This window comes from Saimiri boliviensis, chromosome 18, assembly GCF_048565385.1.
Source record: "Saimiri boliviensis isolate mSaiBol1 chromosome 18, mSaiBol1.pri, whole genome shotgun sequence".
NCBI classification, from domain to species: Eukaryota; Metazoa; Chordata; class Mammalia; order Primates; family Cebidae; genus Saimiri; species Saimiri boliviensis.
In genome coordinates this window covers 47,038,869-47,052,435 of record NC_133466.1, presented here as the reverse complement: position 1 = coordinate 47,052,435, position 13,567 = coordinate 47,038,869, and the positions used below count along the sequence as shown (strand labels likewise).

The 13,567-nt window shown below is 44.9% G+C and overlaps 1 long non-coding RNA gene across 2 annotated transcripts in view; it reads left to right on the top strand.

Moving 5' to 3' along the window:
• Nucleotides 1-13,567, top strand: part of LOC141581980 (uncharacterized) — a 1,111,619-nt gene that overhangs the window by 591,526 nt on the left and 506,526 nt on the right. For both annotated transcript variants that reach the window (XR_012514811.1, XR_012514812.1), the window contains exons 10-11: nt 5,969-6,239; nt 9,329-9,442. This is a non-coding gene — a long non-coding RNA (uncharacterized LOC141581980). The remainder of the gene's footprint in view (nt 1-5,968; nt 6,240-9,328; nt 9,443-13,567) is intronic.

The window sequence follows — 13,567 nt, the reverse complement described above, 5'->3', positions numbered from 1 at the left end:
GGGGAGAGGGGTGGTGATGGTGGTGGTGGTGGTGGTGGAGGGGCGGACGTGGTCATGTTGAGTGGAGGATAGCCGAGATGACCCATTTAGACAGCTGTTCAACAAGTTAAAAATCTAGGTTGGGAACGGCACTTTCTCTGTGTTATGGACTTTTTCTGAAAGGATGTGTGCAGTTCCTCTGGCACACTGTCACACAGCCTGTGCTCAGTGTTATGCTAATAAGGAATATTTTCATCATCGTCCCTCAAGGGCCAGGTGCCGCCCATGCCCAGGGCTCTGCTAATTATCCTCCAGTCTGGGCCCTGTGGGTCATATAAAAATGAAACTTTAGAGCCCCCAGGCAGAGGCAGCAACGTCCGCTTGAGCTCGAGCTGCCGAGATGCACGCTCCGAGCCCACCCTGCTGCCTCGGACTCTGCCTTGGATCTGTGGGTGGCAGATAAGGGCTCCGGGACCCAGAACTAGCTCCTCAACCGCGGAACCGGGCCCTCCCCCCAGTAATGCTTTTCCTGTGTTAGCGACAAGGACTGAGATGGTCAATTTTGTTTTTGGCAACCCCAGAGAAGTAAAACCCCACAATGCAGGAGAAGCAAAAGCAAATGACACTGATTGTGACACAATATAACCTAGAAATGTAGACTGGACAAACAGGGCGAGGACACCAGCTCTCAGATTTAAAATTCCACACAGCATGGCAAAGGCTTTCTGGAGCCTCCTCATCAAAGTTGACTCAAAGAACTAGAGGCTTCCTTGTGCGACACTGTTTATTTCTAATCTACTTTGAAAGCCTCTGCAGGGCAGGGAGGGAGGGAGGAGGAAGAAGCAGCAGGCCGGGTCTGGAAGCAGGAAAGAGGGAGCAGGCAGCAGACCCCGCCGTGCTGGGGTCTGAAGCCAGGAGGCTGGGAGAATGCTCGGATCAAGACCAGCCAGACCTCCAGCCCCCAACCCTGCTCTCCCTAGAGAGGGGACACGCCGCTTTCTGTATATGCTGAACTCGGAGCTCTGGAGACAGGGAGGGTGGAGGTGAGGCTGGGAGACGGGCTTTCAGTGGGTCTCTTCCCCCTTCGCGGTCTTCAGAACATGCCCCAGCGGGACATCAGAGGCCCCCTCTCTGGAGGTCACCAGCTGCAGCTGAGCAAAGCCCTGAAGCGAGCAGTGTCCGCAGCTTCTGACGCCTCCGCGTGGGTGAGGGGACCGCGGTGGCAGAAGCCGCCTGTGCCCAGGCCGTGGAAGAGGAGGGGACGTGGAAGAGGAGGGGGGAGGGGGGAGGGGGGGGAGGGGGGAGGGGGGAGGGGGGAGGGTGGCGCCGCCGCTGGGAGCCGCTCAGTGAGTGCGGCGCTTCTGGAAACGCAGGACAGGCGGGCGGGCTGCGGAGGGCGGAGGCGCGGGGCGTGGCGGCCGCCATGCCTGTGGGAAGTGGAGGTTTGCCGGGAAGTCCACCAGCGTTTGTGAGGTGAGGGCGCCGCGCCAGGCCGCGGGCGGGGAGTTCGGGACCCCGGCGCGCAGCTGGGTTGACGCGCGCGGGGGCCTCCGCAGCGTTTGCTGGGCGAGCCGGCCGGGGCGGCCGCCGGGCTGGAGTCCCTGTGCCGGGTTCCTCTCCCCGCGGCCGCCGCAGCCCTCCTCTCGGGGCGCCGGGAGGAATCCCGCTGGCGGGAGCGGGTCTTTGGGGCTTCTCAGATGATCTCACCGGGCGTCCTTTCACCGAAGCGCAGCAAGACTTTTGGAGCGGTGTCCTCGCTTTCCTTTTTTTTTTTTTTTTTTTTTTTTGCTGGTAAAGCTGCTTTCCACAGGAAGTCTTTTCTTGAAGTGCTATCATTTCTTTGGGGTACAGTGTTGTTCACCCGAAGGAATGACTCCCAGTGCTCGAGGAAGTTAAACTGATCTGCTGGTCGTTTTAAAGCTTTGTTCTGAGCTGATACGCGTTAGTAGCTTTCTTTTGTTGTTAAATTTTATTGGTAAAATTTCACCTGTGAACCAGCAGCTCGGTTTTCTATTCTAAAATGCTAGCTTTAAGATTTCTGAGAACTTTGTGTCAAAGAAGTCTTTGAAAAGTTACAGAAGTCTGTGGAAGAAGTTGACAATTTGAAATGTGCAGGTGGTCGGGGGGGGGGGCAGTGGATCACACGTGTAATCCCAGAGCTTTGGAAGGCCAAGGTGGGCAGACCACTGGAGCCCAGGAGTTCCAGACCAGCCTGGGCAACATGGCAAAACCCCATCTCTACTGAAAATACAAAAATTAGCTGTCTGTGGTGGTGTGTCCCTAGCTACCTGGGAGGCTGAGATGGGAGGATCTATCAGAGCCTGGGAGGCTGAGATTACAGTGAGCAGTGATCTTGCCAGTGCACGCAGGCCTGGATGGCAGAGGGAGAACCTAAAAAAAAAAAAAAAAAGTACAGGTATTAAATTTATACTAAGTAAAATTCACCACAGATGAAGAAATAGAACATTGCTAGATTGGGGTATATATGTAAGAGTCACATTGTTGGTTTTAGAGGTATCAGATATTGTTGAACATTTTCCCAAAGTGGTTGTAAAACTTATCGGGGAATATTCTGCTTATCCCACATCCTTGCTGATGCTTGTCAGTTCAAAGTTATTTTGCCATTGGAGTAGAGGTGCAGTAATGTATCAGTGTGGTTTCATTTTGCCTTTTCCTGGTATTGAGGTTGAGTATTTTTTACTGCCATTTATATGTCCTCTTTTGTGAAGTGCCTGTTAAATCTCTGTATCCTGTTTTCAGGATATGCTTGTTTTTCTGTTGATTTGTAACACTTTATTCTGGTTATGTGTCCTTTCTAGGATATATACATATTGCATTTCTCTTTTTTCAAACTGTAGCTTGCCTTTTCACTCTTTTAATGGTGTTTTTAAATGAATGGAGATTCTCTATTTTTTTTTTTTTCTTTTTTAGACAGGATCTCACTCTGTTGTCCAGGCTGGAGTGCAATGGCACAATTACAGCTCATTGCAATCTCGACCTCCCAAGGCTCTGGTGATCCTCCTGCCTGAGCCCCCAAGTAGCTGGGATCTGCAGGGGAGCACCATTATGCTCAGCTCTTTTTGTATTTTTAGTAGGGATGGGGTTTTAACATGTTACATAGGCTGGTCTGGAATTCCTGGGATCAAGTGATACACCTGCCTTGGCCTCCCAAAGTGTAGGGATTACAGGCATGAGCCAGTGTACCCAGCCTGAGTTTCTTAATTTTAATGAAATTATACTTGATCAATCTTTTCCTTTATGGTGACTGCTTTTTGTGTCCTGTTAATCAATGCCTAACCTAAGAATATGAACACATTTTTTTCTGTGTTAACCTCATAGCAATTTTATTTTAGTTTATGCTTTTTTTTTTTTTTTTTTCAGACAGACTTTCACTCTATTTCCCAGGCTAGAGTGTGGTGGCATAATCTCAGCTCACTGCAACTTTCACCTCCTGGATCAAGCGATCCTCCCACCTTAGCTTCTTGAGTACCTGAGACCATAGGCATGTGCTACCATGCCTGGCTAATTATATTTATTTTATTTTATTTTATTTTATTTTATTTATTTATTTTTTTTTGTAGAGATGGGCATTGAACATTTTCCCAGGTTAGTCTCAAACTCTTGGGCTCAAGTAGTCTGCCCACTTCAGCCTCCCACAGTGCTGGGATTACAGGTGTGAGCCACCCCACCCAGCCATGATTCACTTTTTACTCTACTAAAAAATAGCCATCTCTACTAAAAATACATGGATGTGACTGTTTAATGTAGCACCATATATTGACCGGGACATCCTTGTCCTTCTGGACTGTGTGGCACTTTTTTTCATAAATCAGATGGCTGTATGATCATCTGATTTATGAAATCAGTGTGGGTCTGTTTCTGGACCAACCTGAGCAACATAGTGAGATCCCATCTGTACAAAAAATCATAAATAAAGATGTAAAATGTTTTTAAGTGGGTAGAGAAGATGGAGTCATAGGTGATAATTTATAAATGATTGTCAGTTTTTGGCTACATACAGGTGTTGGTAAGTCAGATCTGTTGGGAGTTTAGGCAACATGTATTAAGAGAATTATGTGTTCAGAATGATTGCTAGATGTTCACTGACTTCAATTAGATGTTATTTGAGACTCACACAGCTACAGGTTTTATTATTTTATTTATTTATTTGTCTTTTAAAAAATTTTACCATCTTCCTGTCAAGGCAGTAACTCTATACTTAATTGTTCTTAAGTATACCTAATTACCAGGAAAATTTTATGGATCATATCTAATTGTTAAGCCATTAAAGGACTGACGTGATGTAATGTAGACAATAGTATTCTACATAATAGTTTCAGGACTACATCAATGAAATTGTTTCTTTTTCTTCTTCTTCTTCTTCTTTCACCCCTCTTTCTTCTTCTTCTTCTTCTTCTTCTTCTTCTTCTTCTTCTTCTTCTTCTTCTTCTTCTTCTTTTCTTCTTCTCCTCCTTCTCCTCCTTCTTCTTTCTTCTTCTTTGTTCTTCTTCTTCTTCCTCCTCTCCTCCTCCTCCTCCTCCTCCTCCTCCTCCTCCTCCTCCTCCTCCTCCTCCTCCTCCTCCTCCTTCTTCTTCTTCTTCTTCTTCTTCTTCTTCTTCTTCTTCTTTTCTTCTTCTTCTTCTTCTTCTTCTTCTTCTTCTTCTTCTTCTTCTTCTCTTCTTCTTCTTCTTCTTCTCCTCCTCCTCCTCTTCTTCTTCTTCTTCTTCTTCTTCTTCTTCTTCTTCTTCTTCTTCTTCTTCTTCTTCCTCTTTTCTTCTTTCTTCCTTCTTTTTTCTCCTGCATATAGTTTGAACATATCTTCTTCTCTTTGCTTTCTTGAGACAAGGTTTCGCTCTGTCGCCCATGCTGGAGTGCAGTGGTGCAGTGGTATGATCATGGCTCATTGCCGTTTTGACCTCTCAGGCTCTAGCAGTCCTCCTACCTCAGCCTTCTTAGTAGATGCTGGCATGCACCACCATGCCAGGCTCAGTTTTTATTTTTTGTATACAGGGTCTTCCTATGGTGCCCAGACTGTTTTCAAACTCCTGGGCTCAAATGATCCTCCCACCTTGGCATCCCAAAGTGTTGGTATTACAGGTGTGAGCCATCACTCCTGGCCATTTTAGTTTTAATAATTTTATATTTTTCTAATTTAAAATATTTATTATTTATGAATGTAATATTGTTATGATTATTTTGTGTTTAATCTCATTTTCAAAATAAGCTTGTGGAAATTAGAGATCTTGTTTCTTATTTACTACTGTATTCTCAGTGCCTGACCTTGCCTGGTATGAAACAGATATTCAATAAATAGTTGTTAAATGAATGAATGAACCACATTCAACAATTCTCTAAGTATCACAGCTTTCACTGTCTAACAAATAAAATAGCTTGTATAGAATAGAGTCACAGTTAACCTGCCATGAAAGGAAATGTCAATGAAAATAGACCTTTGTATGTGTAGCTGCTAAGATTTTGGGGCTTTTGTTACTGCAACGTAAATTAGCAAAGCTCAGTGAGACTGCAGATAGAATATACATATATAAATAGACCAGATAGACCAGTGGATGAGATTCCAAAGATAGTTCAATCATCATTAACTAACCACACCCACACTCTCTTAATTTCCTAACAGAAAGAATGGAATTCCTGTTCACTAAGATCTGCCCCAAATATTACTTATTTTGTGAAAACTTCTCTGGCTACTCAGGAATCTCCCTGCTTCAGCCTCCCGAGTAGCTGAGATTGCACGTGTGCACCACCATGCTTGGCTAACTTATTTTCAGAGACAGGGTCTTACTATGTTGCCCAGGCTGGTCAGGACTGTTGATTGCATATGACAGAAACCCAGCCAATTCTAGTTCCTCACCGCCTTTCAATCTGCTCCTTTCTCAGTCTTCCCAGTCTCAACAAATGGCAGTTCCATCCTTCAAGTTCCGCAAGCCCCAAATCTTAATGTTAACCTTGATTTCTCTCTTTTATGTCATAGCTCGTATGAAGGCCAATCATGTTCAGACCCAGGCGGAGGTTCCTGCTGACCCAGGCTCTCACCAGCACATTGTCCTTTACTGTCCTCCTGAGGGTGTCTGGAGCTTCAGTGCTGTGTGCTCTCGGCCTCCATGCTGGGGCACCACTGACTCCTGCTGTCCAGGGCTTCCAGTGGACTCTCCGAGGCACTGATGTAGAATCTTCCCCATTCGGTTCACCAAGAGCAGCCTCATGCTGTGTGGGCTGACATGAAGAGCTGCCAGATCTAACAGGTAAAAATCACGAGGCACTGCCAGCTGGATGGGGTCAGAGAGTCCTCTCTCCATTACGATTCGGATGAGAAGGGAAGATTCCATAGGCCCTAAACATTGCAGCATGACCCGCATGTGCCACCCACGAGCTGCAGTGCGTGGTCAGGTGGAAGTTATTTGACTTCAGGAGAGGACAGTGTTCTCTTCAGGCCTTTTCCTCAGTGGCTGGATCTGCGTCCCTCTCCTCTCTCTTCCCCTCTCATCCCCCAGTCTCCATCCCCATCTCTCTCTCTGTTTCCACCTTGCTGTTCCCTTTCACCTGCTTTCACCTCTTCAACTTTCGTGATTCCCCCCTCCCTGTCCACCACATTTCCCAGGCTAAGGCTCCTGAACTGTCCTGTATGGGGAGATGTGTCTGGATTTAGGCGGTGCCCTCTAGATGTGTCCAGGATGGGGAAACATGGCTCAGCTGCCAGTATAATGGTTTCAGAGAGTGGCCACTTTTGAAGGCCTTTCACATTTCCCATTCTAGAATTGTATAGGACTTAAAATTGATGGGCCACAGTAGAATTCTTGGTTCCTCATGACCTTGTGGTGGTCACCTTCTTTCACTGAGCATTCACATGGTGGCTATTAGGTGCCAGGCCCTGCTCTGGGCTAGGGGCACCATAATGAGTAAATGTCAGATCACTACCCCATGGAACCCACCACTGCAGGCATTGAGAGGAGAAAGAAAGGGGCGTGGCCTGTTTGTGTTCTTTTCACATGGTCACCTGCCAGTTCCTGGGGGAGTGGGAGCCAGTGCAAGGAGAGAAGCCCAGTGAGAAAGGCAAAGGGATGATGTCAGACCCAGGAGCTGAGGCTCACATTCCCCTGCAGCTGGGCAGCTTCTGGAGTGGACAAGGAGCAGCAGGGAACATTGTGGCCTGGTGTTCTGGGGTTCACTGTCTCATCTCATTCCTGTGGGTGCCAGAACTTGTCCAAAGGGAAGACTCAGTGTCTCTAACAACAGCAAGGCGGAGACAGAAAGTGTTTCAGAGAAGCAGGAATGATTGTCTGCCATGGAAACAGTATATGGATTTATAGTAGTGTGTCTCTCTAATAACTAGTTAGCGTGTTCCTGTTAATTGAACATATCGCTGGTGTAAGTTTCCTTGGATCTCCTCATCTTCATGTAAGTTTATCTGTTCCCCTATCCCTCCCTTCTTTCCTTCTTTTCCTTCCTTCCTGGGTTTTCTGATCAGGGTCATGTGAGGCTAAAATCCAGAAATGGGCTAGCTATGCTTTTTCTCTAGAGCTCAAGCTTTTATTCCAAGTTCACTGCAGATATTGGAAAATGTTTCTATTCTTGTTTGTGGGGGACTGAGGGCCCTTTTTCTGTGCTGGCTGTCAGCCAGGAGATACTCTGACTTCAGATGCCACCTGCTTTCCTCTTTACCTGTCTTTTCTATCTTTCAACCAATCACAACTCATGGAGTCCTTCTCAAGCTCCTTCCTTCTCTGACTTCATCTTCTCCAACCAGCCACAGAAAGCTCTGTCATGTATGGAGTGATGTGATTCAATCCACTTCATGCAGGTAACCTCATCATCTTCAGGTCATGTAACTGTCACATAAAAACATAATCACAGGAGTGGTGTCTCATCACCTTAACAGGCTTCAGAGACAAGGGTATGGCATGTTTGGGGACCGTTTCAGAAGTTCCATCTACCACAGTTGGACACTCACATTCCCCCATCTGCAAAATACATTCATCCTCTCCTCTAAAGTTTCCAAATTTCATGTCATTAAAGCATTAGTTCAACATGAAAAATGTCACATAGGCCACATCAGATCCAAAGTTTAAAATCTTATCTAAAACATCCACACCAGGTGTCAATGAGGCTTCTGAGGGTGTCCATTAAGTACAGATTATTGACATAATTGCCTTACGTCTGTCGACCTGTGAAACTGAACAAACTGCTTATCTGCTCCTAATGTGGAATGGCGGGACAGGCACAGAATAACAATTACAGTGATTCTAGTTCAAAAAGAAGGACCATGGAAGGGAGAAAAAAGTCACCAATCCAAAATAGTTTGGAAATGGAGCTGGGCAAAATCCAGCAGGAGGTACTTAAGTAGGATCCACAGCCTGAGACTGACCCTCCATCCTGTGGGACTTTGCTTCTGGGATCTTTGCTCTGCATTTCTTGAAACCATTATTGTCTATCTTATTTCCCCTACTCCTTTGGTTCTTCCCCTTTCTCCTCATGGCAGCATCCTCTGCTTAATCCTTGGTCCATCGCCCCCAGCAGAGTTGGTCAGATAGTGCCCGTGTCACGGTCCTGACTGTCTCCACGAGGGGCTGTCCTTGTGAGCCCGTGCTCCTCTGAGATCGTCTTCACTGTCCTAACCTCTCTCAGTCATGATTGCTTTCAGCTGCCCTGGCTGGCTCAGGAGAAAACCTAAGACTGTGGAGACCCAGAGCCATTCTGTGCCCTCTCTATCTCCAGGAGAGGAAGAAAATAACAGGGATCTTCATGGAGAAATGACCCACATGAGGGCCTGGACTCTCCAGCAGTCACAGCAGAGGAAACTCCCTGAGGAAGCATGGAGGAGCTGAACGCCCAGACTGGGAAAGCAGGGTTGTGTTAACCACTGTTTAATCCTCACATGCTCCCTGCCCCAAACTGCTAGCCAGTGAATGACAACAGACTGGGAGTAAGTAATAGGCCTATAGAACCATGATAAAGAATTGTCCAAGGAAAGACCCTTTTACTCTGTTTGCAAGGTGAAATTGCTGTATTTGATCTAAAGTTTTCTGAAAGGCAGCAGCGAGTTTCTGGAGGATGAGTTACCTGCTTTGCACAGGGAGGGTGAAGCCAAGGCTTTCGTGGTATATCTGCTGCCACTGGGTGATGAGGGAACCTGGGAGAGTCTTAGTCTTTCTGGACTTGAGTTTTCTCATCAGTAAAGTAGGTGCTAATTGTACCTCTCTGAGGTCCCTTCCTGCTTAGTTTTCTCTGAGTCCTTGAGGGACTGAGATGGTCTTTAACACTGCCTGGACCTCTAACCTGCCTCTGACCTCTCTGGGTCTGACTCCTGACTCTGGCCCCTGTGTTTCTCCTTCAGAGCCTGAGCTGAGTTCACACCTGGGAAGCTGAGAACTGAGGGAACAGATGGAAGAAAGTCAGCAGGTTTTGGAAAAGAGAAGAACCTGTAAAGGACAAGTCAGCGCTAGAACAGGTGAGAAACAAAGCAGGGGAGAATAAGGACAAACTGGGCCAGAAGCCTCAGGGGAATGGGCAATGGGCCTGTGATCATTCAGCCACTCGAGGGGCAGCGCATGCTGAGCAGCGGGGACTGGGCAAGACACTTAATCCACAGGAGTCTCCTGACCCTGGTGAGGAAGAGCCAAAGGGGGGATCAGAGCTGGTTTATAGTGAGAGGCAGCACCAACTCCAAGAGGGGGAGGATTTGGCCCTGAGCCCCACCCCAGACCTAGGAGCCTCGACCTCGGGGCTGCCATAGCAGTGGATGCTGTTCAGGTCAGTGTGGGTTAGAGAAGAACCATGCTTGGAGAAGGGTTGGAGATGTCTATTCTTACATTAAACAGCTCTGCCCTAGGTCAGGTGCCAGAGTAAGTGTTTCTTGCCAGTATATGAAGCAGTGATACTTACACTATTCCTCTGCACTTTCAGTTGAGGCAGGTCTCTATATGATATGAGTATTTACTGGGTGTACTTGGGGTTCAAATAGTAGTGTTTCCCCAAGCAACTCAAGCTCATGAGAGAAAGAACACAATGACATGATTTCAAGAAAATATAGTAGTTCTCTGAAAGTGGTGTGTCATGGCAGCCCAGAGGATGGGAGTGTAGGTGAAGACATTGCTCCTAATGACAAGGGGAACCATAAGAGGAATTCTTCAGAGTAGTCCCGTTTTTCCTCCAGTGTCCCACAGAAGATCCTGGGATGTGACTGGTGTAGAGCAGGGGTCTACAGGTGTAGGACGGGGGCTTGCTGCATCTTGGGAGAAATTATAGCATCCCTGGTAGGACATTTTGGAGAGGATTGTTGGTGATTGGATTGGATATCTATAGTCAGTTTTATCCTATCTTCAGTGAACACTGCTGAGACCTTCCTTAGTGCCAGACCCTAAGCTGGGAATCATGAACACAGAGATGAGTAGATATGATCTCAGCTTTCACAGAACTCTCAGTCTAGTGAATAGCGAGTTATGAGAAATGTAGTGATGGTGGCTTCATTAGAGCAAGTGGCTCATGCTGCATGGAGATGACCTCAGTGGATGACCGGGTCCCCCTTCTGGTTGTTAATCAACAGCTGGCTGACTTGCTCTGGGACAGTGACCCTGGATTTCTGCCAGGTGTCAGCATCTTAGGTACAAGCAACACCTCAGTTTTCTGTTGGGTCAAAACAGTTATCACTGCCAAGGTGATCAGAGGACACTAGTGACATCAGTAGCTACTGATGAGGTCCTGGCCAGCTAGGGAAATAAAGATGTAAGTTTAACAACAGTTCTAAATTTGTTCTTAACATCATGAGCAGAGAGTATCTGTCTTCTAAGTTAAATACTTTTTAGACTGCAAGATTCACCCACGTCCAAAATAAAATCTATATCAGCCATATTACTGCCCTGAGACGATTTTTCCCTGTCCTTACCAGAAGCCTGCACTATCTGGAGCACTGAGGCTGTCTCAAGCCAACTGATCTGCTCTCTGGATTCCAGGGACACCCGCAGAGCCAGAGGTTGGAGGCACAGGCATTGCTATCTCTGACCGTTCTGACTCCAGGTTGATCCACCCCAATGCCCATTATTAACCACACAGTAACAGGATGCCACCAACATTTTGATTTGAGGCTGTCATGTCAGAATTTTAATAAAATTTAATAGATATTATTTTTTAGAGTACTTTTAGGTTTACAGATAAATTGAGCTGATAGCACAGGGAATTCCCCTATTCTCTCTTGTCCTCTGGAACACAATTTCCTCTATCATTAGTATCTTGCATTAGTGTGATAGATGTTTACAATTGATCAATCAATATTGGTATGTTATTATTAACTAAACTCCATAGTTTACGTTAGGGTTCATTCTTTGAGTTTTATAGTTCTGTGGGTTTTCACAATTACCTAGTGTCATGAATCCTCAGTACAGTATCACACAGAAGAGTTTCACTACTGAAAACCTCCTTGTGTTCAACCAATTCATCCCTCCTCCACGTTTGGCAATCACTGATCATTTCACTATCTCTACCATTTTGACTCTCCTGGAATGTCCTAGTGTTGGAATCATACAGTGTGTAGAGTTTTTAGACTAGTTTCTTCCTAGCATTATGTATTTAAAATTCCTCCATGTCTTTTCATGGCCTGATAGCTCATTTCTTTTTATAACGGAATCATATTCTGTTGCACAGATATACCACAGTTTGTTTAGCCATTAACTTAGTAAAGGACATTTTGGTTATTTCCAGTTTTTGACAAGTATGAGAAAACTGTTGTAAATACCTGGATGCAAGTTTTTGAGTGAACATGTTTTCACATTACTGTGGTAAATACCTAAAACTGCTATTTGCAGGATTATGTGGCAAGGCTATTTTTAGCTTTGCAAAAAACAAAAACAAAAACAAAACAAAACAAAACAAAACCACCTGCCAAACTGTTTTCCAAAGTGACTAGCATTTGGCATTTCCACTAGCAGTGAATGAGAGTTCCCGCTGCTCTGCAACTTTGGCAGCCTTTGGTATTGTCACTTGTTTGGATTTGAGCCATTCTATTAGGTATATATTATAGTGTAGTGGCATCTCTTTGGTTTAATATGCAATTTCCTAGTGACACATGATTTTGAGCATCTTTTTCCTATGCTTATTTGCCATCCATATGTCTTTTCTGGTGGAGTATCCAGATCTTCTGCCCATTTTTAAATTGGGTTGTTTGCTTTATTATTATTGAGTTTTAAGAGTCCTTTATGTATTTTGGACACCAGTCTTTCATCAGAGCTGTATTTTGCCAATATTTTTTCCCAGTTTATCACTTGTTTATTCATTTTCTTAACAATGTCTTTCCCAGAGCAGAAGTTTTTAATTTTAATGAAGTCCAACTGATCAATTTTTTCTTTCCTGGGTTGTGCTTTTGACACTGTATCTGAGAAGTCATCACTATACCCAAGGTCACCTAGATGTTCCCCTATGTTATCCTCTAGGAGTCTTACAGTTTTGTACCTTGCATTGAAGTGTAAGATCCATTTTGTGAAAGGTGTAAAATCTGTGTCTAGATTTATTTATTTTTTACATGTGAATATCTAGTCATTCTAGCACCATTTGTTGAAAAGACTATCCTTTGCCTGTTAAATTGCCTTTGTGCCTTTCTCAAAGGTTAGTCTATTTCCGAGCTCTGTATTCTTTTCTAGTGACCTATTTGTCTGCTTTTTTTCTTTCTTCACCAATTTCCACACTGTTTGGTTACTGTAGCTTTATAATTAGTGCTGAAGTCGGCAGTGTCAGTTCTGTGGGCATTTTTCTTCTGATCTTTACTATGAGAACCTGGTTGGGCTCCAGGTGATAAAACTTAGAAAAATGTGAGATCCCCACTAAATCTGGGCCCCAAGGAGTTTTGAATGCTCAAGGCAGGCCACCCTCAGTTTCTAGTAATCTGTCAGTACCATTTAAGTGCTGGCTTCAGCAGCTTCTGTTCCTTGTATTTGCCTGTCTGTCTTGTTTTCAGCATGGCAATTTGCCCTGTGACCTCTCTTCTAGGCCCGCTAATAAGATTTGATAATTTTCAGTTTGTTCAGCTTTTTTCTTGTTGTAAGGACAAGTGGTGACCTCCTGGCTCCTTGCAGGTTGGAGTAGAAACCAGAAATTTTATTGAACAAGTTACTTGTAATGAAAGTCAGTAATCACAAATGTAGAATTGAATAATTTCCGTAGATATGTAGAATTTTGTAGCCATCACCTCAGTCCCCTCTTAGAATACAGACTACCTTTCTTCCCTCCCCAGATTCCCCAGAGGCTCTTTGCAGTCATTTTCCAATCCCTGGTCACCATGACAGAGCCTGAACAAAATTAAAATTTGGGAAACAGACAACATTACATTTCAGCTTTTATTAGATTGGGATTTTATGTAATGGACCATTGTCTTAATCTTGTGTCAACTAGAGGAAATATTTTATTCTTAAGGACTTTCTTTATGGGAACTTAGTAGTTAGTCCCATTTATTGCTCTCCTTGAATTGGTTCGTCTATGCTGGTAGCAGATAGTTGCAATCAAACCTTGTCCAGTGGGCACAAGTGAAAGCGCTAAAAAAAAAAAAAAAAAAAATCCTTCTATTAGAAATGTAGATGATGAATTTGCA